Source organism: Gallus gallus, chromosome 11 (genome assembly GCF_016699485.2).
Source record: "Gallus gallus isolate bGalGal1 chromosome 11, bGalGal1.mat.broiler.GRCg7b, whole genome shotgun sequence".
Classification (NCBI taxonomy): domain Eukaryota; kingdom Metazoa; phylum Chordata; class Aves; order Galliformes; family Phasianidae; genus Gallus; species Gallus gallus.
Genome location: NC_052542.1, coordinates 4,810,164 through 4,836,926, shown reverse-complemented (window position 1 = coordinate 4,836,926; position 26,763 = coordinate 4,810,164). Strand labels below are relative to the sequence as shown.

At 37.2% G+C, this 26,763-nt stretch overlaps 1 protein-coding gene, 1 long non-coding RNA gene and 1 other non-coding gene across 4 annotated transcripts in view; 1 reads left to right on the top strand and 2 right to left on the bottom strand.

Annotated features, from left to right (window-relative positions):
- TOX3 (TOX high mobility group box family member 3) overlaps nt 1-26,763 on the bottom strand; it is a 245,318-nt gene that overhangs the window by 153,268 nt on the left and 65,287 nt on the right. The gene's annotated exons all lie outside the window — the stretch shown is intronic.
- LOC121111692 lies at nt 1,471-26,123 on the top strand. Of its 2 annotated transcripts, none has more exons than XR_005862992.2 (3): nt 1,471-1,533; nt 20,876-20,997; nt 25,540-26,123. It is a non-coding gene; the product is annotated as an uncharacterized LOC121111692 (long non-coding RNA). The 2 variants fall into 2 exon arrangements; XR_006931205.1 differs by lacking the exon at nt 1,471-1,533 and adding an exon at nt 8,942-9,058 and having other exon boundaries at nt 25,540-25,953.
- On the bottom strand, nt 15,484-15,590 carry LOC112533305. The gene has a single exon (XR_003077317.2). It is a non-coding gene; the product is annotated as a U6 spliceosomal RNA (small nuclear RNA).

Here is a 26,763-nt window from a genome sequence, read left to right as displayed (position 1 = left end):
ACTGCTCTCATGATTCTCTCAAGTCTATAGAAGAATTTAGGACTAATTTATCTATACCTTCAAATCCAAATTCAAATCAGACTGGCACTCAAGTGTGCTGTTTTACCTGCCCTTAATGAAACAAATTAATTCCAAGAGATGAACTGTCAGACTCCCAACAAGCAAAGCAATTAACAGCATGTTTAACAGCAATTAGAAAGCAGTCCCATTTTATATGGCTTGTAATTATGGTTCAAATTTTAAAACATACACTTTGTAATACCAGAAAAAAAAAAAAGGGGGGGGGGCGCTGAGGGGAAGTAAAGCAAAGCAATAGAGTAGCTGATGAAGTCTGGGATAGGAGTTTATATTGAATAGAAACATCAACTATTGATCCTTTTTTTTTTTTTTTTTTTTTGGTAGCAGAGAGGTATAGCTCGTACAGAGCTCTGTCCAGTTATAAACAAGGTTTATCCTTTTGCTTAGATTTTCTGAAATTATCAAAGGACTGGTAAAACTTTAAGGTATTTTTTTGTCTGACTTATGCTTGCCCATTGAATTAGTACCTCAGGTTTGTTTCCTGAAGAACCATTAAAATGGTACTGCCCAGAAAGGTTCAAGCAACAACTGCTGGCACATAATTGCCTTATCTAAATTCCCCCAAAGTACAACTTTTTAAAGTGAATGCTTCTAAAAAGCCTGAAAAAACATTCTAATTTATTCCACCATGCTGGCTGAGTGTTTTAGAAACATCTATGTATCAGGGAGATTTTGATAAATAACTTTCATTTTGACATAAGTTCATCATTTTCTCTCCATACTTGAACAGATGACACACTTAGTAGAATTATTATTCCATCCAGTTTGTACAGTAGAGTAAGAGAATGAGAAGAATGTTTCTCTGTACTTAAAATGAGCTGATGTTCAGTCTAAATAGCCTAGGTTTTTGTAATGGAAAGTTCCACGTCTGTTATTTAGAAACTTTATTCTAGATGGTAAAAAAGAAGATAAAGGTGACAATCTTTTTTTTTTTTTTTTTTTGATTTGTCTTGATTCATTCATCAAGATAAAACCGGGGATTTTGAAATACACAAATGCGATCCAGCTTATGCCACTCTAATACATCCAATTAGAATTTATAAAAATGAAAAAAATCGACAGATAAACTACAAGTAAACCTGGCAGAACTGTGCCTGAGTGTGTAGGAGGGCAGGCTTAGAATAAATGAGATATTCAAGCAGTGTTTCACCTAAAATGCGTTTCACAAAGCAAAAATCCTGCTCATTATAGCCAGCAGAGAACTGCCTATTGAGCACACTAACAGGGGAAAGGTGGGATAAGGAGGAACTGATCTTATGTTTTAATAGAGGGGCAGAGTTATTCTGCATTGTGTCCTTCAGGTTACATACTTATGGCAGGAAAGAAAGGTATCCCAAAATGGCTGATAATCTGGCACATAACAAATTCCTGTACTTCCAGGTTGTGCTTCCTGCCTTACAGAACAGGCCTGGGCTACTGACCTTGCTCTAACTAAGCCTCTTCCCTGATTAAAAGGTAAGATTTTTTCATAGTTATATCATTTTAAAGCCTATTCAGATGTGATAACATTTTTGCTCCTGTATCTTGGCAACATGATTTATTCCGTTCACACTGAGTGTTGCAGTCTCAAAAAGCTGTACCATCTGGGTTGAATTAATAGCCTACCCAGAGAAATAAATGAGAATGGTCTGCTATAATTAACATGTAGGTAAAGTATATTTAACAGATTATTATAATTAATATGTCAGTTACTGATTTCATGCTAAACAGAGTTGCAAACACACGATATTAAGATTAGTTACCCTCTGTGTGTGTGCCTTGAAAAAATACAGCAGAAGAACAGATCCACAGGATCAATAACATTGACCTTAACATTAAAAATATCAGATATGAAATTCTAAGCAAAGACAGGCAATGTAGGGCATTACAGAACAGCACTAGCAAATCACCGGTTTTAGAAATTCAGAATTAACACCAATAATACTCAAATCTGCCCTGAAAAATAAGTAAAAAATAAATAAGTCATGAATTCAAACACTGCTGAAGGCATCCATCTATGAAGATGGACTGAACTGATCTGTTTCGTAAAGCTGTCTTGGTTTGCATTACATAAAATGTAACATATGTTAAGAAAGCCAGCAAGAGATGTGGATTTGATCAAAATCCTGCAGCGCTGCCACCCGCCCAACATAACACTTTTTTGGTAGGCTTCTCAGAAGACACAAAAGCTGTCTCGGTTCTCACAGGTTACTAAACTCCAGCGGTTGATCGGAATGAGTTCCACAATAACAACCGTCTCCCATGATCAGAAAGTCCCATTTCTGCAGCTGTCCCACAAAACGCATCACCTTTCTTTAGGCTCTTAGGTATATTTTCAGCTGAAATGAATATAACAACATTGCCCAGAGTTATCAGGCAAACAGTTAAATTTCACAATTCATATCTGTACATCTTTCTTACTGGAAATCCAGAAACACACAGGAAACTGATAATTAATATTTGAAAGTAATACTACTCTTTAGCACAAATTAAATATATTTCCAAAAAAAAAAAGAGGCTTCCAACTGCCCCCCCCCACCCTCCCACCACCATTGCATAATTAGGTCTTTTGTGTCTCCAAATTATCTTTAAAATGATGTTATTATAAATCTTGTTTATTACTGAAAGACTAAGGGTCGTTTGACAATGGTGCTAGGCACAGTAAAAACAAAATATGTTGGAGAATCCATTGAAAAAGTCTTGCAATTTAAATAGAGAAAACAAAGAGGAGATGAAAGGGGCAAATTAAATTCAAATGCAGTTAGAGAGCCAAGGGAATTGTCTGCTTTGTCCTGACTTTCACTTTATGCACAGACACAAAAGTTAAATGAAATGCAGGAGTAATATTTTTAAACACATTTGGGATGACAGAATCATGAAACACTTACAAATAAGGCTCTATATATTAATACAAAGAAACCTAAGCCAGACACCACTATTAAGCATGTAGGTCTCTTAGAACAATGAGGAAAAATATATTGAATTCAGGATTAAGATCATTCTTAAAACAAATAACCAATAAATAAACAAATATATAAAACCCAGAGGTTCATTTCTGGTCTTTAAGTAATCAAAGGCCAAAACCCAGGTACCTTAACCTGGCAACGCTATTTAGATGAGCTGTGTTTGATCCACAGTCAGCACCTCCTCTTTGAAAAGTGGAGAATTACTGCCCTGATTCAGAACTGAAAGGCTAACATTACAAGACAATCCATATTAAGTACAGCTTCAATGCTGTTAAAATAAGATATGACACAACTATGGCACTTGTGCCATAGGAGCAGTGATAGTCTCCATACAGAAATTGAAGCCCTTCAGAAGCAAGGACAATACACTTTTAAGGAAAACAATGTTTATACTTGAAGAAACATCAGTCTAACTGAAAGAAGAGCAGTTAAAATAAGGAAGCAGAGGATAACAGAAGAGCTGAGAAGCATCACAATAAGCTCAGGTCACAGTACACAGCCTGCTCAAGCACTGCAAGCTAATCGAGGGCTTATTTAGTTCATGCTTAAGATCAACCAAGTTTTATGGCATTATTTCGACCACTGGAGGACTCTTTTTCAATGAGTACCTTGGTGAAGAATCAACGTCATAAATGTTCTCATTAGAGTTTTCTAAGTTGCTACTATGGCCAGCATGCCTGTGCAATTTTATGCAAATTGTATTAAATTTACAATGCTTTTACTTCACCTGCAACTAAAAGTTGGAAAAAAAAACAGGAAGAACGGAGAAGTAAACAAAACACCTATTCAGAAACTCTTTAGTTTGCATTTGTAGGGTTAAGATCTGTACGAAACACAAAAGTGATAAGGTATCAGCACTTCGTATTGTGAGTGTTATCCAGATTTCCCATCAAGTTTCAGATCCATACAGGCAATAATAACCATTACCGAGCTTTTGGGTTTTCAGTCACTGCTGTGGCCCGCAGTACAAAGGGCACTGAGTGACCTTATGGAGCTGTAGGTGTCCCTGCTCACTGCAGGGGATTTGGACTAGATGGCCTTTAAGGGTCCCTTCCAACTCAAATGAATCTATGATTCTGTAACATAAAACATTTTAAATTACTGATAAAAGTCTTTTATTTTTCCACCTTTCAAGAAGTGTTGGGAGAGTTTCTGACAAAATAAAAAAATAATTTCACTGAAAGGGACAATTAGCAGTATGTTGAATGAGAAAGAGAATAGAGGGAAGGAAACACAATGATAAAGTTAAATTAAAGAACAAGATCCAGGAGTGAAGTATGTGCTGGATTTTTTTTTCCTTCCTAAATGCAAATAGGAAAAAATCAATGTAGGTTATTGAAAATATAACCATTGGATCATATATTGATCTTATACTGAACAGCTAGGTTCTACTGTATGCTTCTCATAGTTTTCAACAAATCACTTTCTTTAACATTGTTGAGGAAACCAGAATTGCAATACCTGGAGGATCTAAAATAGCATCCTCAGTCAGGGACACCACTTATCACAGGTTACAGAAGACAAATGATGCCAAAAGAATAAGAAGGGACCCTTATGAATGACACCCGATGCTAAAATAGGTATTTGAAAGAAGACCCTTCTGGCATCAGAAGCCATTCCAGCCACATACCACGTCAGCAGGCAGTGATCTTATTTTGACACACCCTTAATTTCATCAACACCTAAAGGAGAGTGGGGACAAAGGACTTAAACACCCAGCAGAACCAGAAGAAATCATTCTTTGTTGTAGTTGTTTTCTGCATTAGAAATGCAACACCTACTAGAAATGTTCCTAATGCTTTGGCTTCCCAAATGTTCTCAAAACACAGGCCACAGTTATAGCAAGGGAATTTTGTCCTTAGTTCTCTCTCAGCATGCAGGCTCAGGGGAAGACTGACTTTCATCAGGCTTTGACTGTCAGCCTTCCAATGGGTGCTGCCTAGGGCATGAAAGTTCCCTCCCTTATCTCCTCCTGATGATGGAGTGACTGGAGACAGCCATGAGAATACCTACATGTAAATTGACAGCAATCCCCCAGATAGAACAATAAAGACCCACAGAACGCACTCTGCGTTGTGAATTAGCCACTGACAATGACAGTGCTCACTCAGCACACTTGTAGAAGAAGAGGTACAAGTCAGACTTGGTGCCCAGGACTAAGACACAGACGGAAATGTCAACACCTACCATCTGTGTCTGCTGCCGCGGGGAGCTGCATGGCTTCTGCCTGGCAGTCACTAACAGAGCTGGAAGATAAGCCACTTGAGATGCTATTTGGTTTTGAAAAACTTACTCAAGTCAATGCTTTTCAAATATATTAACTTCCATCTTTAAATCAGTGTCCACATGAAGATCAACAGTTATAAATGAGGATGGAAATCCAAACTGATTATAAGATTAAGGTCTGGTCTTGCTTTATTTTCTTAACATAAACAGAATTTGTGTCATCTTCATTTCCACAGCAGCTAAGGATATTGAACTTCAAGTGCCAGCACTTACCATTCTGAGCTGGTCATACAAAAAAAATATTTAATTTTCTAATTGAGCTGATCTCCTCCTACACTGTATTTACAGTGCACTTGACAGAGAAAATGAGTGTTTTTTAGGACTAGGTTTAATCTGTAGGGATATATATATATATATATATATATAAATACATGTGTATCTGTCACTCTTTCGCTCATGCAACCAAAGCAGCTCCACTGAGTGCCAGACTAGGGTTGGGAATGTAAACCAGCAGTTAATTTATATTACTTCTAACAACTGCTTTCATTACTTTTCTTTATGGAAAAAGCATAAAAAAATCCCACTCATAGAATGACCTTTGGGAGCATATTACCTGCACATATTGTTAGCAAATAGTTAAAATGTGGCATATTGCCTTGTATAGTTCAGATCTGGGAAAATCTTTTTATATGTATGTACTACATACATATAAACATCTTTCCAGTAATACCCTAGCAGACTGTTTTATAATAATGATAAATAGCACTAACAGTGAAAACAGCTTCTGTCTTAAATTTTCAAATTATGAAGTTTGCTTATGCTAAGCAATTTTTTTCCCAAAAAGGAATACTGCAAAATTACAGAATTATAAAAGCCTAGCAAATTATAAAGGTCATAAAAATAATTAACCTGAAGAAATTAAAGTATTCTGTACTACAGCATCTAGAAGACATCAAGTACTGGGCCCTGTGCAGGCTGATCTACTGGTTGGCAGCCCTGCTGCAGTGACAAGGTTAAGTGGCACATCCTGCTTATTTCTTCCTTTGAAGAAGTTTGGTTCTGCTCTCCAGAGAAGCCCTTCTATCAAAGTATATGAGAAGTTCATTACTGTGCATTACATTAAGTATATAGACAGCACTGAAGCAACATGGAGCATCATTTTGTGACCCTACAGCAACACAGCGGCCTCTGTGCACCACACCTTTTAATTAGCACAAGCAGAGCTATAGCATTTGTAGCACCCAACAATAACTTGCTTCGTTTTCTTTTCTCTTTTCTTTAACGTGATTTATTACCTTTTCTGCAGAAGTGCTGATCAATGTTCCTCACTATTAAAAAGTCACAGTGATGAGGCCCAAAAACTTCATTTGCCATGGTAACTTGAGTGATTATAGCAAGAGTACAAAGTGCTTATAAACAAAGGCTGAAATTAATAAAAAGGTCTAAATGTCATTTAATGTAAAATACAGTTATCTCAAAATAACAGTCACTCTTGAAAGCTGTTGCTTTTCACAGCAGATATGTTCTGCTGTTTTACAAGAGATAGGACTGCAAAATCTACTCTCCAAACAAGGAGCTCTGCTATGACAAAGATTGATATTTTAATCAGGACACGGGCTCTAGGAGTCTTGAGGTTTAAAAGCACTTTTCTTCCCTGAAGTTAAAAAAAAAAAAAAAAAAAAAAAAAAAAAAAGCTATCAGATGGCTTCCCTCCCTGCCCCAAAAAAACCCAACAACACACAGAAAAACGCCAACAAACAGAAGCTTCACTATCTGGTATTATATTCTTTACATAATAAAATTTTGGGTCAAAATTCAATATTTCAGCACCTTGCTCTATTTCTAACAAACGCACAAAGCAAACACTGTATTTCAACAGAAATTAAGAGGTAAAGTTAACACAGACAGGACCAACTTGGTGGTCTTCGTTCAATCCACTTAAACCACTGTTTTACAGGAGTGATGCTACCTTGGGAAAAAGAAGTACCACAGACTCACTGGGTAATTGCAGCCTGACCACAGTTTTAAAGGCCTCTGAAAGTACACTCTTCGTTTGGCATTTAAAAGGGAAATGGAATACCTTGTGCATTCATGTTTTAGAAAGGTTTGTTGTTTTGTGTGAGCTAACAGGAATGCCCAGGACTGTTCTGAGCATGTGATTGGGACTCTGAGAAACCCATTTACTCCATAGACTATAAAACTAGAGAGGAATGGAGGGGCAGTGCTGAGCTCTGCTCGCTGGTGACAGTGGCAGAACCCAAGGGAATGGCATTGAGCTGCACCAGGGGAGGGTCAGGTTGGGGGTCAGGGAAAGGCTTCAAGGCTACAGAGGGCAGTGGGCTTAGCCCTGTGCTGCTGGAGCTCAGAGAGCATTGGGACAGTAATTGGGGTTAGGTGGTCCTGTACAGAGCCAGCAGTTGGACTCAGTGATCCCCGTGAGTCCCTTCCAACCTGGGGTACTCTATGACTCAAACATGACAAGCCTATTAACCTATTAGCTTATGATTAAACTAGAGTACTTCTTCCTTTACCATGACAGAACTACCATGATATATTTCAGAATGGTTCCTTAAAGTGGATTAGTTATACCTAAAATGGTGTGCTCTAGGAAACACTTTTTGACAGATACGTTAGATTTGATCAAACAGAATTCCTTCTGAATTGGTGGAAATTCAAACATTTAAAACAGCACATTTTCCAGAGTTACATAAGAATAAATATTATCTCAGAGTTCAAGTACAAAATGTCTCTGATAAAATAAACTGGGTATTGTAATTTGTATGAATCTGTAATATTGATAGGTAATGTTCTATTGTTATAGATGACAAATGACTTTAAACATGCATGGCAATAAGACATTATTAACTATACTGTAACTTTTGTCAGGCAGTAATTTGCATTTAATAATTTCAGTCATTTCATTATTCAGAATTTGTATTTTCCCTTTTGGGCTCTTTGACTGCTCTGTTCCTCTGAGCTTAGGTTACTTTTTCAATGCAGAAAAATGTTGGGATATAATGGTTAAATAATGTGAAATTGCACTGACGCCAGTGAAATAAAAGTGAGTTTTACAAAATCAAGTTCCTTCCCTGAACATAATAACAGTAAATTTCTAGTGTCCTGTAGTGCAATATCCATTAGATTTATTATGTTGCAATTCCCAATCCCACTAGTTCTGCCTGAGGGTGAGTATATTACATTTCATCACAGTTTCATTTTCTCCTACAGATGAGAAATGGGAATGCTATTGCAGTTATGTAGCATGCATGTGTTAAATCTGATCTCTAATAAAATCAAACACATCACAACTCACAGCACTTTAGCACAGCATCGGCAAAATGAAACACCATCTGTCATCATGTAGAGACTGCCTTATTGTAACACAAAATCAAACTGCTCAGTGTGAACACTGTTATTTAATAAATGGGTAAATGGAAACTGATAATTATGATCTTATTTATTTTAAATGACTGGTTAAAGCTGCATTATAACTTATCAATTAGATGTACGGACATTACGCTAACACCAAGAGCAGGCATCCATACACCAGGTCAGAATCCTAAGTGCATTTAGTGAAAGAGTGAGATAAATGTGATACAAGCACTTACAAAGACCTGCCAAAATGCAGGCTAAGGATAGGAACAATGAAGCAAAAAAATCCATTGTCCATACTAATGTGACAATTGTAGTTTGTGATACAAAACCAGCTGAAGGCTGTGTTGTTAAAGGATAGCTGCCTGTAGCAAGCTGGAAGGTTTGAAGATGAAATGGACATCAAGCTATGGCATTAATGGACTGCAATGCTACAGGTTAGTCATCCTCCTAATACGAGCTGGATTTCTAGAAGCTAATAGTTTAATTGATATCAGACTGAAGAATAATGTGATATTTTTGCTGTTAGTAAATGAACTACCTTAAAGAAAAATGCTTTTGTTAGCTAAACTGTTCATTTCAATTGACATCAACAGTTAAAACAAGATTTCATGTTTATAATTAGAAGAATCTGGATCTGACAATTTTAATGCCAATTTCTAATAGTCTAGGTTATAACATATTGCCGTTATAACAAAAATTTGAATCATTTACTCTCAAAAAACATACCCCATGCCCAGAATATGCAGTTTTCAAACAACTATTACCATTTCTGCAAAAATGATAATGTGTTCTGAGGAAATTTAAATAGTCCCATTGCCCTCATATCATATTTAAAGGTCCCATGAGTCTGGTAGGATGTCAACAGAAGCATCTAATGCAGGAGCACTCTCATGGTGTGATGTCTCAGGGAACAAACAGAAATCCAGTGAAATCTCATAACTTTATCAATGCAAAGGCTTTCTCCATCCCAATAATACTGCATCATGTCTGGAACAACCATCAGCAGTCCAGGAAAACTGATCCATATATTTGCGTTTATTAATATTCTGCTGATGTAGGACTCATTATTACAGAAAAAACTTTAATATATTAAAATTTGCATTATTTACCCATTCCATTTCAGATTGTATTGCTTTAAGAGTTTTGTTTGCTTTTTCTGTGGCTTTTTTTAAAAAAAAAAACAAACACTTGTAAAAGGTGCTTGCCGTAAAAACCAATGTATCCTGTTCTGAATGTGCCATTTATGGAGCTTGTACATAAAATCATTAACAGAAATCCATGACTTCTAGAGTAAATATTGTATGCATGGTTAGATTATCTTCTATTTTTTAGACTGCAGATGCCATTAAAAAAAAAAAAAAAACAAGGACAGCCTAATGTATATAGTCTTAAAAAGAATTCTCAGCATTTAAGACTGCAAGAATCCAGGCAGTTATTTCTTTGGCTTTCCTTGTTGTTCTCAGACCTTGAAGCACCTACATATTTCATACAGAAATACCTACCAGGCAAGACTCCAATAAAACTTAGGCACCAAGTGGTAAAATAAAAACAGTAAGTGTCCTTTATCCCGTGAATTCTCAAGGCACTGTACGATGTAGTCATTTACCTACCACTGAAATGCAGCCACTTGCAGTGAGAAACACAGCAGCTGTTTAACAGCCCACATTAACACTACACAGCAGTCTAGGACAGGCAGCAAGGAAGAATACCCTATTGAGATGAAAGTGGAAAGAGAAATTACAAAACCTAACAATAATTACCAGGGTTGGATTTGGGCCAGGAAACAGTCACTATAGTATCTTGAATAACCATAATAAGTCTGTGGCTTGGTTTTATAGCTCAGCCAGGAGATGGCATCTCAATCAGTGCAGAGCTCTCTACCACCACATTAGGATGCTGCTTTTAGTGGAGAGCAAAAGGGAAATCAGGGATGGAGTATCAGCTTTACGCATAGTTGTCATGGTTCTTGCTGGCTAAAATTAGATCTTGAACATTAATTTAATGTCGAGATTTTCTGTTGATTATATCAGATTAGGAAATTATACAATCATATATGGGGCTTTTGAGAATACCGAAATATTGTGCATGCAGGGAACACTGATATACTTTGGGTATGGGCTTCATTTATTAAAGCACTTATACAAGGAAGCCCTCAGAGAAGTAGCATCTTTCCATGGATACTCCGGAGGGTTGGCTGCCACAAAATTACATATGCTTGTGTTTTTAATGAGATTTAAAATATCATACATTATATATTACTTTCTACATTTAAGATGTTCACCATTATTTGGCTTATTTTGTACCTAATTTTGCATTTCTGACATGTAATCTCTCTGCATACAAAACATTCTATAAAGAATCCCCCGAAGAAATTTCATAGAGATTACATTTTTGATTTTTTCCTTCAGCCAAAAAAAAAAGTTCATATAGCATTTTCCTTTACTGACACATCTGCCGCAGGCATTCATTCATTGAGTGTTTTTCTATCAACTTAAACAATTTACCTTGGCCTGTAAATAGTTGCAGTAGCTATTGAAGTAGATATTGAGTGCCTTCTGTCTGCTCTCATGTCATACATACTTTCAATCCTTCCAGCTTTTTTCTTTTTTTTTTTCCCCTTTAGATTTTTTTTTAATACCTGGTTTTATTTCTCTGAACATTATGGAAATAGAGATTAAAGAGAATTTTAATAGGGGTAAAATACTCAGCTCCTCTTATTTTAAGTGCTAAATAAAGAGCCAGCAATTACACAAAATAAATTTAAGAACTATTTAGTTTTAACTGCTCATTTTAGGAAAACAAATCATTATGTAAATACACAGAGACAGCTTTTTACATGGCCTCTCTTCATTTACATAATAAGAGATGCCAATCAAAGGTCAAAAAATGGTAGCAAATATTTCTGTTGAAAGTAGAGACAGACAAGACAAATTATGATGGCAGTTTTAGCTTAAGGAACTGTTTTGATCTGCAAAGAGTTTTCAATAATTTTCAAAACTGTGTATTTAATATCCATTCAAAACAGCGGGCTCTGCTTTCCACCAGTTTCCTGTGCTAGCATTGCATTTCTGCTGTGCTTAGATTACAAGCAGGAAGTACAGCTATTTCAGTAATTTAACTTTAAACACCATTTGAGAGCTATGAAAAGGATAATGAATCAGTCTGAATATTTGTACAACTTGTTCTACAAGTGCAAAGTTAGGAGTTGTTCAAGTCACTATAATATAAGCTTACTCATAAGTGAAATCTTACTCCTTTAAGGAGTGAAAGGAGATAAATGAGTTCTACCTTCTCTTCCTCCCTTTTTGGCCCTACAGACTGTTCCAACCAATCCAGCCAGGCTGTCACAAGTTGACAACCCTTCTGCCATCCTCACAAAACAGTTTCTCAGCCTGGAACTGCACCAGCTACACAACTATCAGTTATCCTCCAGTATGTCCCACTGATGGTCTAGCTAACAGGTTAGAAAGATCACTCTGATGCACATTATTATCTCCGGAGTGATGAAAGGGCCATGTTTTTTCAGGATGTAATAGGGAAGGATGGTAGCATACAGGATGTACCATACTATGTCACTGCAATGTTTTCTCAGGAGAATTGAGGTGTTTAACCGTAAATGCAGACAAATATTAAATCACAGATTTATTAAAAGTATGCTTTTATATTTCACAAAGAGGAACGTGTATTTGTACCCAGAATAAAAACTGTTTTGGGAACAGTGGAAAAGAGTAAGAATTGGAAAGTTCAGACCATGCCAAATTTCCATCTGATGGGCATATTCTGCAACACAGTCCAACACCACATTTTCTTCTGGACACTGAGGACCAGAAATTGCCGAGGAATAGCTCCTTACTCTGACTCTTGGCTCTTCTCTCTCTGTTAAGTACCGGTTGCCATTCACTGAACCAAGGCAGGTAACTCTTGCCAAACCTGTTTACCTGGCATCCCTCACAGGCTCTGCTGTGCCTGTCTACTTCTACTTGCCATGGAAAACCCTTGCCTTCTAATCAAACAGCTCACTTCACTTTTTCACCTTTTTTTTTTTTTTTTTTTTTGCTTCAGATAGCAACCAAAACTACAGCCTAGTCCCCAGCACTGATTTCTCAGTGATGATCATGGTGACAAGTACAAAATGACAGAGAAAAAGCTTCTGACTTTTCTCTGATTTCCATTCTGTCCCTGCTGATCATCTATCCCACAAACACATGTAAAAAAACATATGCAAATCTGAACTTTACAGCTGCGTTTATACCTGGAATGTATTCAAATGCTTGCCCTATCTTTTATTTTACAGCAGGTAAGGGCACAGCTTATGGTACCTACATGGCACTATGGTCAAGTAATAAAATCTCCTGTTAGAAACACCTCACAGGTCATTTGCTTTCTTAATTTCTGGGTACATGACAGACAGTATTTATCACTTACAGTGAGAAGAAAAAAAACCTTTAAAGGCTTTTATACTAGCACCTGCTCCTGGTACAACACTGAAAAAAGCTGATATGAGGATACATATATGTATATGAAGTGGATTTTGATTCTCATTCCTGTTTTATTCTGAGAAACAGAAGCTTAAAATTTCATACAAAAAGCTAGCATCAATTCTACATAGTCTCAGATATATAGCCATATTATGCTTTTGCAGATGAAAATTTAAGTCCTTGATCAGAAAAGTTCCTGACTATTCCATGAGAGACTGTCAAGAACTAAGTTCAGTCTGCATGCAGTCCCTACAAACATATTTGTAGGTGTTGGAGCTCATGTTCAATTCTCCTTGTTCAACGTTTATTGGCAACAAAGATTCTATGAAATCAATAGATGGTAAAGATAAAGAACTGTTATATCTGATTATTTCTTCTGAATTCTCAAAAATATACTTTCTCCACACTATAATAAAGCATAAAATTTTTTACCTTTTATGTAATGAATAGAAAAGTAGTCACTGTGGATCATGAGTGTATGAACAACCCATCAGTAAGAAACATGAGTACATGAACTTAGCCATTCTAATGGTACTTAAACATCTTGCTTGAGGCTTCCTTTCCCATTATGATTGCTTCTGCCAAAATACTCAAGTATGCTTAATGCACTCTAAAAACATTGCATAACCCCCTACTCTTAAGCCTATGACTATCTACTGCGTTTTCCTCTTTATTTCTATAAAATCTTTGAAATGTTTGCTACTACAGTGGATGAGTTTGTTGAGCAGTTTGTGCTGCAAAGTGATTCCTACTTTAGTTTGCTTCAGATGAAAGAAATGATTTTTTTCTTTACCAAAACACAGTGCTTCTATGCATGCTTTTATAGGGTAAACCATAGGCAATAGCCCTACAGGTTTGAGAGTACAAAAGCACTGCTGGAACTTAAAACAGTAACCCTACATTTATAAAGCTCTCCTTATTTGTAGATTCTTATTTAGAACTTCTCAGCAGTAGCAGGAGAATTCAAATTCCATAAGCATTCATAGAAGCACCAACAAACCACTCCACGGTGTATAGAAATGATGTTTATTTGTGCATTCCAGTTTCTAATTTCTGCTTTTGTTGTTAAAATTAAATTTAAATGACAGTATCAACTGCTGCCATTGCTTTCCATTCTTTTAGTGTTTTCTAAGCGTGCTCTCAGTAACATTGACATTCCCTCTGTCACTTATTTCTCCCGTCTTCTCCAAAAACAAGAAATACAAACTTCATGCTCCTGACACTCTCTAGCATATGGAAATACCTAATTTTTAAAAAATTGGAAACTGACACTGGAAGATTTTAACTAAGATCATCCTGAAAATCTACAACAACATCAGAAATTACACCCAGTGATGAGAAAACATAGCTATGGGGACCATAGTAGAAAGCAGGCAAACAGATAATGCCTTAGACACAGAACTATCCTAAATGCAGTAGAATATTTACTGTTTGACCTACAGCTCACACACTCCACTGTCATATATAAATCACATTTTTGCAACACCAAGAGATTTCACTTGCAATTGCAGCAAAACCTCATCATAATAAACTGATCGACAGAACACTTCTACCTCACAAAAAATTGGTGAAAAGACAAGAAAACATTCCTTGCCTATATTTCATATTCAAAAACTTCCAACAATTTTGTTGTAATTTTTATGTGATACATATAGAAAGATGGATATATTCAAGCTGTAGAACGCAAAGTCAATATCTTTCCCACATACAACAAAATAAGCCATGTCGTCTGTTGCCTGCGTGCACTTCTGCACACTGATTTACCGTTAAACTACCACCACAGAAAACTGAAATAATAACTTCTCAAGCACAGCTCACATATTTCCAACCACTTTCTTGAAAGGTGGCTATTAATTCCCCTCAGAGAATATTTGATGGAAAGCAAACGGGTTATTTTTATGAGTTGATAAACTCATGACTTTAAACTCTGTTTTCTCAATTACCGGTACAGTACATGTTCTGTACATTTAATTTGGTTCTTTGTTTGGAACTGAGTTGAAGAATAGCAAACACATATGTGTGATATTTAATCACAGCTACCTTCTCATGGGAGCTTATTACTCAGCAAAATGATTCATTTAATTGTATATTAAGAAGTTGATTATTCCCACAAGTAATACCCTTTCAGTTGTGTTAAGCTTCAGTCTGTCCCTGTCAGAGAGAATCACAGAATAATTACAGAATGGCCTGGGTTGAAAAGGACCACAATGATCATCTCATTTCAACCCCCCTACTATGTGCAGGGTCGCCAGCCACCAGACCACGCTGCCCAGAGCCACATCCAGCCTGGCCTTGAATGCCTCCAGGGATGGGGCATCCACAACCTCCTTGGGCAATCTGTTCCAGTGCGTCACCACCCTCTGTGTGAAAAACTTCCTCAAAAAAATATGGAATGCTTCATGAATTTGCGTGTCATCCTTGTGCAGGGCCCACGCTAATCTTTTCTGTATTGTTCCGATTTTAGTATATGCGCTGCCAAAGCAAGCACTTCATCCCACTGGGCTCAGTCCAGCTATCCAGCTTGTCCAGATCCCTCTGTAGGGCCTTCCTAATCCCAGGCAGATCATCATTTTCTCCCAACTTGCTGTCATCTGCAAACTTACTGAGGGTGCACTCAATCTCATCATCCAGGTCATCAACAAAAATACTGAACAGGACATGCGCCAACACCAACACCTGGGGAATACAACTCATGACCAGGGTTGCCAGCTGGCTTTAAATCCATTCACCACCATTCTCTGGGGCTGGATATTTACACAGCAAATAGTCTATCTGTCCAAACCATGGGCTGCCAGTTTCTCTAGGAGAATACTAGAGGAGACAATGTCAAAGGCTTTGCTGAAATCTAGGTAGACTCTGTCAACAGCCTTCCCCTCATCCACCAGGCTGATCGCTTGATCACAGAAGGAGATCAGGTTGGTCAAGGAGGACCTGCCTTTCCATAAACCCATGCTGGCTGGGCCTGATTCCCCAGCTGTCCCACACATGCCATGTGATCTCACTCAAGATCTCTGCTCCATAACCCTTCCTGGCACCAAGATCATTCTGATGGGCCAATTCTTTTTGAAGAAAAAGGAAAACCGCTTTTGGGGATAAAATGACTCAGTTTGAGAAGGGGATACAGGTGTTCTGCTCTCATGATGCCTGCAGACACAGAACTGTTCAGGGACCAAAAATAGAAGGGAAATAGTGATGGCAGGGTGCTGTGAGATGATTTCCAACCTGGAAACTTCTTTGTTCGGTGAAGCAGTAAGCTTCCCCTCTCTGGATGTCTGCACTAGAGAAGATCAACATATGAAAAATCACAAACTAGGTACTAACATTTTTTAAATATATCAGCAGATGCAGGACTCAGCTCCCCAGTCCTCAGACACAGGCTGAACCACCAGGGCAAATCACATGGGTTTTGTGGACTGATTGAAAACTCCACAGATAGGTGGCACTTTAGATCACTTCAGCAAATGTATGTTTTGTGACTACTTTAACAACAAATATTCCATATGTAATTGTCTAACAATTTGAACTGTTTCATAATCAGAGAACTGAAGTTTACTGGAGCTCTGACAAGTGAGAGCAGTGAGGCTCTGCTGAGTCAGTGAAGCCTCTACACCAGCAACATGGTTCTCAGTGAAGAAAAAATTACCATGAGAAGTTTGTACCCTTACAACTCACTTGAGCTGGACACTTGATACTTGGGGTACGCAGAGCTCAGCACCTCTGAGAGCCCATTTTAACGCCATACTCCCTCCTGACAGCAGCTAGCATCAGGCTCAGCATACTGAGAGAGCCAAGATCAGCAAATTGCCAGCAAGATTTCCCCAGAAGTGTGCAGCCTCACTTCAGTGTTACCTGTTATCAAGACAACCATGAAATTAGTTGAGCTGATGGCAGCACCCTGAACATGAAAGCAAGGCTACAGCAACATGTTTCAGTTGGCACCAGGTAACCCAAGTGCACAGAAAGTCCTGGAAAAGTTGATGGGCTTCAGCCCATGCTGAAACCTGAAGTCATATCTGCATCAAAAACACCTATACATATCATAAGAGTCATTTTGTTAAAAGCTTGGATTTTTTTCATGTATGTATTTAAAGAAACATGGCTACCTGGAAAGGCAATCACACAAGGCAAAACTAATATGCTACAATGTAAAAACCATTCTAATGAGTTTGATGGGGTTATGTCATGAATCTCTCATTTAAATCTGCCCAAGATGATCGCTGTAAGACAATAAGCATATTGAGTATCTCTCATTTCTAATAAAACCTGAATTGGGCTATGAAACTAGCAGCAGGTAAAATGTTATCTTCCCTATGACAAGAGTGGTTGATTGCTCAGAGCTCCAGAGTTTGAAGAATGAGAAAAAAAAGCAAGAACTAAAAATCAAAATTTTCCAATAGGTGGCGATAGAAATGCTCCAAAAGAGAAGGTGAAGCTTTATTAACCATTACCTTGAGAAATTTTCATCCAGCTATAGATGGGACTTTAATTCCAGATAAATGTTCCATCTCATTTAATAGTCTTAGAAATAAAGAAAGGTAGGCAAAGATGTTTCTGAGGCCAGCTTTCCCAGGGGCCTTTAAAATTTGGATATGGGGAGGCATAGTGGGAGAAGAGAGAAAAGGAGAACATTTTGGTATAGTTACAAGAAAATTAGAAAGAAAAACAGTATTGCCTCTCTCCTAGCATTGAACTGTGCTACGCAATCCAGGAGGGTTTTGTCTTTCAAAGAGGATGTTAAGCAACTTTGAGGTGACACCATTGTTCCCTTTAATACAATTTGAAGGTGGTTTCTGAAGGGACAAAACATTTGATGTTCTGATTTCAAGATGTGAGAGATTTTTGTTAGATTCTCAAAGTGCAGGATGACAGCCCCAGAAAAACTGATGACAAAAGATAAGGAACAGGGGATTTCTTCCTCTGGACACTTAAGTCTACTTAGTAACCTTTCCCAATCTTTGTTAGAACGCAACTAGAGACTAGAATATTATATACAATAGAAAGAAAATGGAATTTAAATGTCAACAAAAAACAAAATGCAATTTACATGAGATAGGTTATAAATTTGTAAAAACAAATTATTTGTTCAGAAGCTTTGCAGTGAACCAGGGAGCACAAAGGGCAAGAATCTCTGCAAACCCTGAGCACAGTTCCCATCAGCTGGGACCTCCTCCTGGTCTTTAATCATTCACTATGCTTGTTTTGGAAGTAACGCAGCAGGAAGATGCGCTGTGTTCCTAGGCAGTATGCCACCTAATATGTTCATAGCTGTCACAGAGAGCCATCTTCTCTTAGACACAGGTCCCACGTCACCCATTCATGTATTAAAATGTACAAGTGAAATGGTAACCCCAAAATCCTGAAATCAAAATGGCGTTTAAGCTAAATTGTAAGCCTTAGCCAACAAGCAAACTGCTTACCTTCAAGCAGCAAAATGGAAGTTGAAGACCACCTGAAAAACTAAATTTTAATTGAGGAGAGACAGCAGAAGGAATTTAGGTTGCATGGATTTTAGAAAGGTCACTAAGTCTCTCCTTCCTCCTCCATTCCCTTTCTGCCCTTCTTTCAGTGTTTTATTTCCCTCTGCACCATGCAACTGAAAAGAGCATTTCATCCAAAGTCATTAAGTATGGTATTGGGGTGAGCCACATATGTGGATAGGGAACTGGCTTAAATGTCACAGACAGAAGCTGTTTATGAGACAGAGCAGTTTGGGACAGAAGGATTAGTGGAATGCCACAAGAATCAGTATTAGGACCATTTTTGTTCATTTTATATATCACTGACCTAAGACATGAAATATGTATGAAGGTGAAGAAATTTGCTGATGAAACAAAACCAGAGAATAGAGCCACTAAAGACAAAAACAGAACGGCAATAAAATTCTGAATGACAAATAGACAGGGATCACAAGCTGATACTGTTAGCGGCTTCACTGGCATCTGCAATTCATTGTAAAGAAAGATAAGGTTATGAGATTACAAAAAAAAAATAATAAAAGGTAGTGCTCTCTCAATAGCCATATGCCACAAAACATTTAACAGGAGTTGAATACAGTCTTGGTACTGGAGAGAACTTCAAAACCATCTGCACAAGGATTAACAGTATTTAAATTAATAAGGCAAGAGATTCTAGGATAGATACAGTAAACAAAAGTAGTACTCGAAATAAATCATTCTAATACTACAATGGGGACTTGAAGCCACATTTGGAATGCAGCCATGGTCCTCTCCCCTTTAGTATAAGAAGAATATTATGAAAGTGAAGATACTAAAAGGGCAATCTAAACATTACAGAAACTAAAAATTTATTTCACTCTCCAAAGGTGTGAGCAGCTTGTTATGCTTCAAAAAAGAGATCCTAGGAGATGGAAACCTTTTTGAAATATACAGAATACTGACAGGAGTATAAAAAAGAAAGAATACATCTAGAGTGGAAAAAATATTGTGAGTTGAAGTAAATTGGGAAAGTTTTTGCCTCAATAGATGTATTTAAAAATCACAAAGTGGAGAGAGAGAACATGCAAGTATGATAATGACCAGCATCATCTGAATGGCTATCTCAAGAAATGGTGTAGACTTCTGGATGTCATAGAGCCATTCTGCTCTGTCAAAAGGAATTTCACACCTTACCATCTGACAGATGATGGTGAGCACCAGTTACCCAGAGGAAAAAGTTATAAAACTGACAGATCAGAATCTCTAACTCATCTAATCCTACTGCCCTAGCCCACATTAACAACACCAGTACCGCACTAACGTAAGACCATTAATGAGTTACATATACATTATTCCACAAGGACTACTCAAAATGCCAGTCCACCACTGGTTCCCTCAGCCCGTTAGTTCCCTTTCCAGAACATCCTCAGTTCCTCTCACCCAGGTCTGATCCAACTCTCCTTGAAATCAGTAGAAAGATTCTTACCATTTTGTAAACAGGCTGACCAGGAAACCAACTGCTCATGAAGAGATGCAACATCTCAGAATAATTACATGGCATGACTATGTAAGGTGATCAGATTTACAGATCATTGAATGGCTTTTGTTGTAATGCTGTTAATTTACTTTTAAAAATCTGTTGTTTTCCTAGCCAGAGTGGCCTTCTCACACCAAACCTAATAAGAACTAACTAAATATTATTAGATTGCTAAAAATTTTCATTATGTTTAATTTAGGAATCTGACAAGAGAATTTTAAATCCATTTTTTACCAAAATTAAAACCACACTACAAAGCTAATCCTAGAAGGGTCCACTGTAATATAATTTCAGTCCTTCTGAAGTGACAGACTGGAGTCTCAACAACAGCAAAAAAAACTGCAGTGAAATGATTTTAAATACCACACTTGCTACCAAACAGATCAAGTCAATTGGCAGAGATGAGTTCAGCTGATTTGATAGACACCTGCAAAATACAGAGATTGCTTTCTTGTCATCTGCACTAATTATCCAAACACGAGTGGCTCCCATTAGCTCTAACACAGTTTCAAAGGAATTCAACAGCAATGCCTCAGGTTGTAGGGAGAGAGAAAAGGAAGAAAAAAGCAGAAGCATAACTGTGTTTGTGCTGGGATTATCAGGGTACATTGGAACACACATAGAAACTTTTTACAATTATGAAGGCTGCTCTAAAAGTAACACCAGCTATTTTATTACATTAGTCCACGACATCAGAGGTGGATAGATGGTGGTGGTATGGAAGAGGTTGATAATATTCTATATTATATCTATATATTATATCCCACTAATATTCTATTACCTTTTGTTACTGTGTGACAGATGGCAGCAGAAGGGCAGTCTGACATAACAGTGTCTGACACCAAAGTGTGGGTGAAGCAGAGATGTCACTGAATTCCTCCATGTTGAATGTTTATGGAGACCAATCAGAGGATTTTAGCACAGTAAGTCACCAGGTGGTACATTTCAGCAAAGATGATGTCATAGCAGTTGTGAAACAATGGTCACCTCCACTAGTGCAGATTTTCACAAACGTAGTATGCAGGCTCTTATTCCTTGCTGGCAAAAATGTGTAACTAATTGTGGTGACTATGCTGCTGAGAATGTGATCTATCAAATAGTGTTCCTGTGCACTTTGCATCCATTGTAGTTTCCATGGCAACAAACAAGAAATTACTTTCAGTGCAACCTACATAGTTGACCAATCATAGTTGTCACTGGGAAACTGAACAAGTTTTCAGACTACCTGTGTTTGACACCTGCTCAGACAGAGTGATTCTTACTGGAACAGGATTGTCACAGTTTAAATCATGATCACACAAAAAAAACCTCAAATCAATGCCCTTATTATGTATGATTATCTGAAAGTAGTTGTATGCAAAAATCAAACAGCAATGGTAAACTGAACTTTCCAAATGATATTACTCACTTTAGAGGATAATTATATCCTCTAAAACAAGCAACTTATTTGTACTCAGAAGAAACAATAAATATTTTGCTACCATTTACTCTTATATTGCAGTTTTTCAGAAAAGCAATAAAATATTGCTTAATTTCTACATTTAAATTACTTTATGTATGGCAGTACTATTTCAGGGTTCTAGTTAGTGATGAGGTCTTTCTTCCAAAGAAAGTATTTCCTGTGCATTTATCATTGTCAGCATGACAGTTACTGAAGTACACAAGCACCTAAACCAGCAACTGAAATAATGCTTACTTAGAGGCCAGAGTGATTGCATTCTTTGTACTGATGTGACTTCACAAGGTGCAAAGTACTGGAGATTCACAGCATTTTAGTGGGTTTTGTCTATACATAAGCATAAGAACCCACTGCCTACTGTATCTGCAGTGAGAAAGTATCACTATTGTTGCAAATAATTTTATACAGATGTTTGCTTACAGGCAAGTAAGCCTAAGAGACTAGAATGAAAGAGTGATACAGATCAGACTTGTCAAAACCTAATTTAACAGCTTTTGATCAGAAAGACGATAACTGATGACTTTATGCAAGCTGTCCTAAAATTCATCATGAGATGCTAAATAAGGGACAAAAGGAATGTTCCCAAAAATACAGTGCATGCTCTCAAAACCTTCAGTTTTAAGAAAGATGTATTTATTTTCAGTACTTTCCACCATCCTTACTTATAATTTCTACAAATTAGCAAAAAGAAAAAAAACCCTTCTAATCTCCTGGAACAGATCCTGAATTGGATAAGCCTTTTCCCTGGCCTCTAGCCTCTACACATCATCGTATATTTTACATGCCAATCCATCACTGATATCAAATTCAAAGTATTCATTATAACTTCCATTACGTTAGAAATGAATCATAACTTCACAAGTGTAAAAAAAGATAAAGAAAGCTGCCTTTAGCCGTTCTTATTTTTCATAAGTATTAATAAGCTTTCAGTTACGCACATACCTTTTCCTGGTTCCACAGAACGTACCAGAAAAGGTGGAGAAAGAACAGAAATTCACGTTATACCTAGAATACACTAACTATTAAAGAATCTACCAACTGAACGTTGATTTGCCTTACAAATACAGTCCACGATGCTATAAAACTAATGAGCTTACCCCCCAAATAAGACAATATTGACTGAAAGTGGCTCCAGAGAAAAATCAAATGACATTTCAGAGATGAGAAAACAGAGAAAAGAACACAAACATGTTTGTTTTCTATTTTGTACCATTTCCAAAGATAATCCTGATGTCAGAGTTGACTAGTCAACTAGCTATTAGCAAGCTGAAAGCAATTTTAGTTATTTTCAGTATATGATAAACTAGTGACTCAATATGCCAGTTTGAGAGTAATCATAGAATCATACAATATCCTGAGTTGGAAGTGATGAATTTCAGCGGTTTCAGAATGAATCCTACAGTATATTATAGATGTCATAACAATCCCACTCTCTCCAGAAGTTAGTAGTCATGGAATATATCACGCAGTTTGACAAGCAAATCTCTCAACAAGATCAACGTTTATTTCCTATGACCTACAAAGCAACTCTTATCACAACAAATGGAGCAAGCCCAGCACATCTCAACATAAAGACAGACTGAGACAAATCTATCTACATTACAGAACCTCAGAGGACTATCAAAGTAAGCTAAAGATATATGTGCTCTCTCAACGCAAGATTTTAAAATCCATCTTAACTCAAACTAGTACGTTCACTGCTACGCAAGAAAAAAGCCTCTAATGTGCCAGGATCTAATTAGGAAATAGAAGATCCAAGGTCTTACATTCCATATATTGTACTAAATAGCATTCTAATAGCAAGATACAGTCAACTGTAATTTTTGCCAGAAGTAACCAAGGAAACCACTTAGCTGACTGCATACACGGGGGGAGGTAGTAAAGGAAATGGACTCACATCCAAATTCAGAGAAAAACTTGGAGAGCTAGCTGCAGCAAGCCTCCAAAAGATGCAGCTGTTTGGAGAAAGCTTATACATATTTATTGAAACTTTTTTGGTCTAAAAATCACAGGGAAGACAGAGCAGATTCTCATACAGCGCTGAGAATAGAATGGCAGCCATAGGCCATGAGACAGAGGTGTTGCAGTAATTCATACTGTCAACATTCATGTTTTAATAACTCTTGAATCTTTGATAAGTCTTGTTTACAAGGATTGAAAGTCTTGACAACATTTTGGCAAGCAGTCTGAAATAGTTGGCAGTTATGTCTATGCTACTGTGCAGGGTCAGATTTTTGAGAGGTTGCAAGCATCCATTCATGCACCAACCCAGATAATGCCCAGAACCAGCTCACTGGGTCATGCCAGGTGGCACAGTGACCCACTGGGTTGCATGATCTCATAGATCATGCCTCTGGCAGGAGGCTTCAGTTGCCATCATGCAAGATTTCTGTCTCAGATGGATGTGATCTTGAGAGCAGCCTCAAAAAGGTTTTAAATATAGAGCTGCTAAACTGAGGCTGGTCAGAAAGCCTTTAAGCAGTGGCAATTACAGGAGGGATGTTTGCAGCAGTGCACTGCAAGCTTTCTTGGAACTGCAGCATGTTCTACAGCTTTAATTCATGAGGTTAAGATGCCTACTTAAAGTAATCTTGAAAACTGTCCAGAAACTTTGCTGTTGCAGAGCATATCTATCATCATAATAGGAAAAAAATTATTTAAAATCAAGACACACAAAATCCCCTTTTGAATTTTGTCTATGTTTTGCAGAGCATTAACTGTTGCTATTTCATTTGCAAGATATAAATTACTAGTTTTATTTCAGAGAATTGCAGATAGTACGTATATCCATCCATGCTCCAGTACCACCACTGACAACTGAGAATATTCTGATTATTTTCCATAGGAATTTAAGTACATCTAGATAAAATAATCACTTAGGAAGCAGGCATGCATTCCGTTCTTACTAAAACCAATGAGCATTTGACATTTATCTGCCTTTAAAAAGATCGAGGTCATCTTGATTATCATCAGGCATCTTTTTTCACTGAAATTTAGAGAGTACTAATGTGTGGCTTAGGACAGAACCAGCACACAGCATTGAAAGATTTTCTTAGTGTTAACTACAGTCCTTTTCAGGCAGTATTTTTCCTTACATTACCATTGTCATTTTACCATTCATTCACTCTACAAAATTATTGAAAACTTACTGATTTCATTCATTTTTAAGTGTATAAATAATAAATAAACTAGTGGCAGAATATTGACTGTGGCACTCTTTATATGTTATTGTGCCTTTTTGGTAATGAGTAATTAAAATGAGCCGTTGTTTGATTGGCTGTACCATAATTAGGTTTTGGTTGGTTGTGGGATTTTTTTTTTACTTAAAAAAATAAAACTAGATTAGAGTACTGCAGCTGTATTGAAATAGAGAGGGGAAAGAGGAATGTCTCCATGCAAATTCACAAGCAGAGGGAACACTTCTCTCCAACTTAAAACCCAGCTGCACAGCTAATTTGCCAAAACGTTGGAGGTCTTTTCCTCCTAAAAATAAATAAATAACACTTCATTTTACAGCCATATGTGAACACATCCCAGCTTCTGTCTGCTTGATAGCCTGGAATGGGATGCTACCTTCTCTCTGCATTTATCTATTTAGATGAAGTGGAAAAAAAGTCAAATCACAACAAAGACGGAGTGGAAATCAGTGTGGTTCTGTGTAATTCAAGAGACAGGGCCACAGACAGGAAGAGAGAGTGATGTAGCAGAAGAAAAATGAAGATGGCTGCAAATATATTTCCAGAGGGTAAGGGGAAAGACATTGAGATTGCTCATTTTTTGGCTTAATGAATAAATCATTTTTGTTTCCTCCTCCCTTATGCACCTGCTGCTTTGAAAAGCCCCTTCCACAACCAACAACTGAACAGCAAATGCTGCACAATGACTCGAATGTTGCTGGAGCTATGCCAGCAAAAATTACCACTCTTCAACCAAGATAAACATCATATTACTTCATTACCCTTTTAAAGCATATGCAAATTAAATCCATTATTCTTTTTTCTTACAGAAATGAAGTTCCTTTGGCTGGAATTCAGCAGCTCCCTTTGTCATCGTTGACCATGAATGGATGAACTTCATGTAGATGATGCCCATTTCCCATCTTTGAATCAAACATTAATACCATTTGACAGTAATAAATAACATTTATCACAATAGGGATCTACTAATGATTTTCCCACTAAGCTGGCTCATCAGAACCTATCAGCTGACAACTGCATAAATGAGATTAGCATAACAGCTGCCTATGACAAATGTATCTAAATCATTTTAATGCCAGCTAGCTCTTTGATCTCCCTATCACGTTGTTGCCAAAACTAAATCCATTTCTTCAAGATACATGTTGTTTATTACAGATACATGTGTATATTCCACACCATTATGTACTCCAGAGATTTCAGTAATTAAAAGAATTAAAAATACTGATTGGATACTGCCACTATAATGTAAACTTGCAACTCTGCACTTCAGAACAGCATTCCACTGCCTACTTAGTCCCCTCCTCCTTCTCCAGATTGCAGAATTCAGTGTTTAATAGCTGCATGTTTCTCTGACACAAAATACATGTTTTAACGTAAATACATGTATTAACTTCTCTTTCTGAGTATCCCTTACAGCGGCATCATTTTCATACAATTTAGACTAATTCCCAGTAATATAGGAGTTGGCTCCAGGCAAATATTGAAGCAACGAGTCATTGCGTGTGTTTGTATGAATGCAAGACTGACAAAGAAAATCTCACTGGTAGTGCAGCATTCATGTTGTGACTGTTATTAAAGGGTTGCCTATGAGATTGTCATACAATCTCATGACAACAGACTTCAGACAGACCAATGACAATAGCACTTCCATAACCACACTTCTAAAAGCATCTCACTAACTTCCAAACACTGCTCAGCAGAAAGCCAGTGGGTTCCCCATTATCTAAACTCAGATTATTAGACTTCTTTAGGGCCTTGAAGATACAGATGGCTTCCCTGATGTCAAACACACACAAGAAAAGATGTGTTTTGGTACTATAGAGAATCTGTCAGATTCACAGCCCTTGGGTAAACCCATGATATTGCAGAAGCCATGAAGGATGTAACACAGTATAGGATTAAAAAATAAATAAAAAACCACCAGGGAAACATCAAAAACTAAGTTTCCCCCAATATGTTTTTTGAAATATTTAATTGCAATTTTCAAAAATATTTACCTTTATAACTATTCCACATAAAGACACAAACGTCTA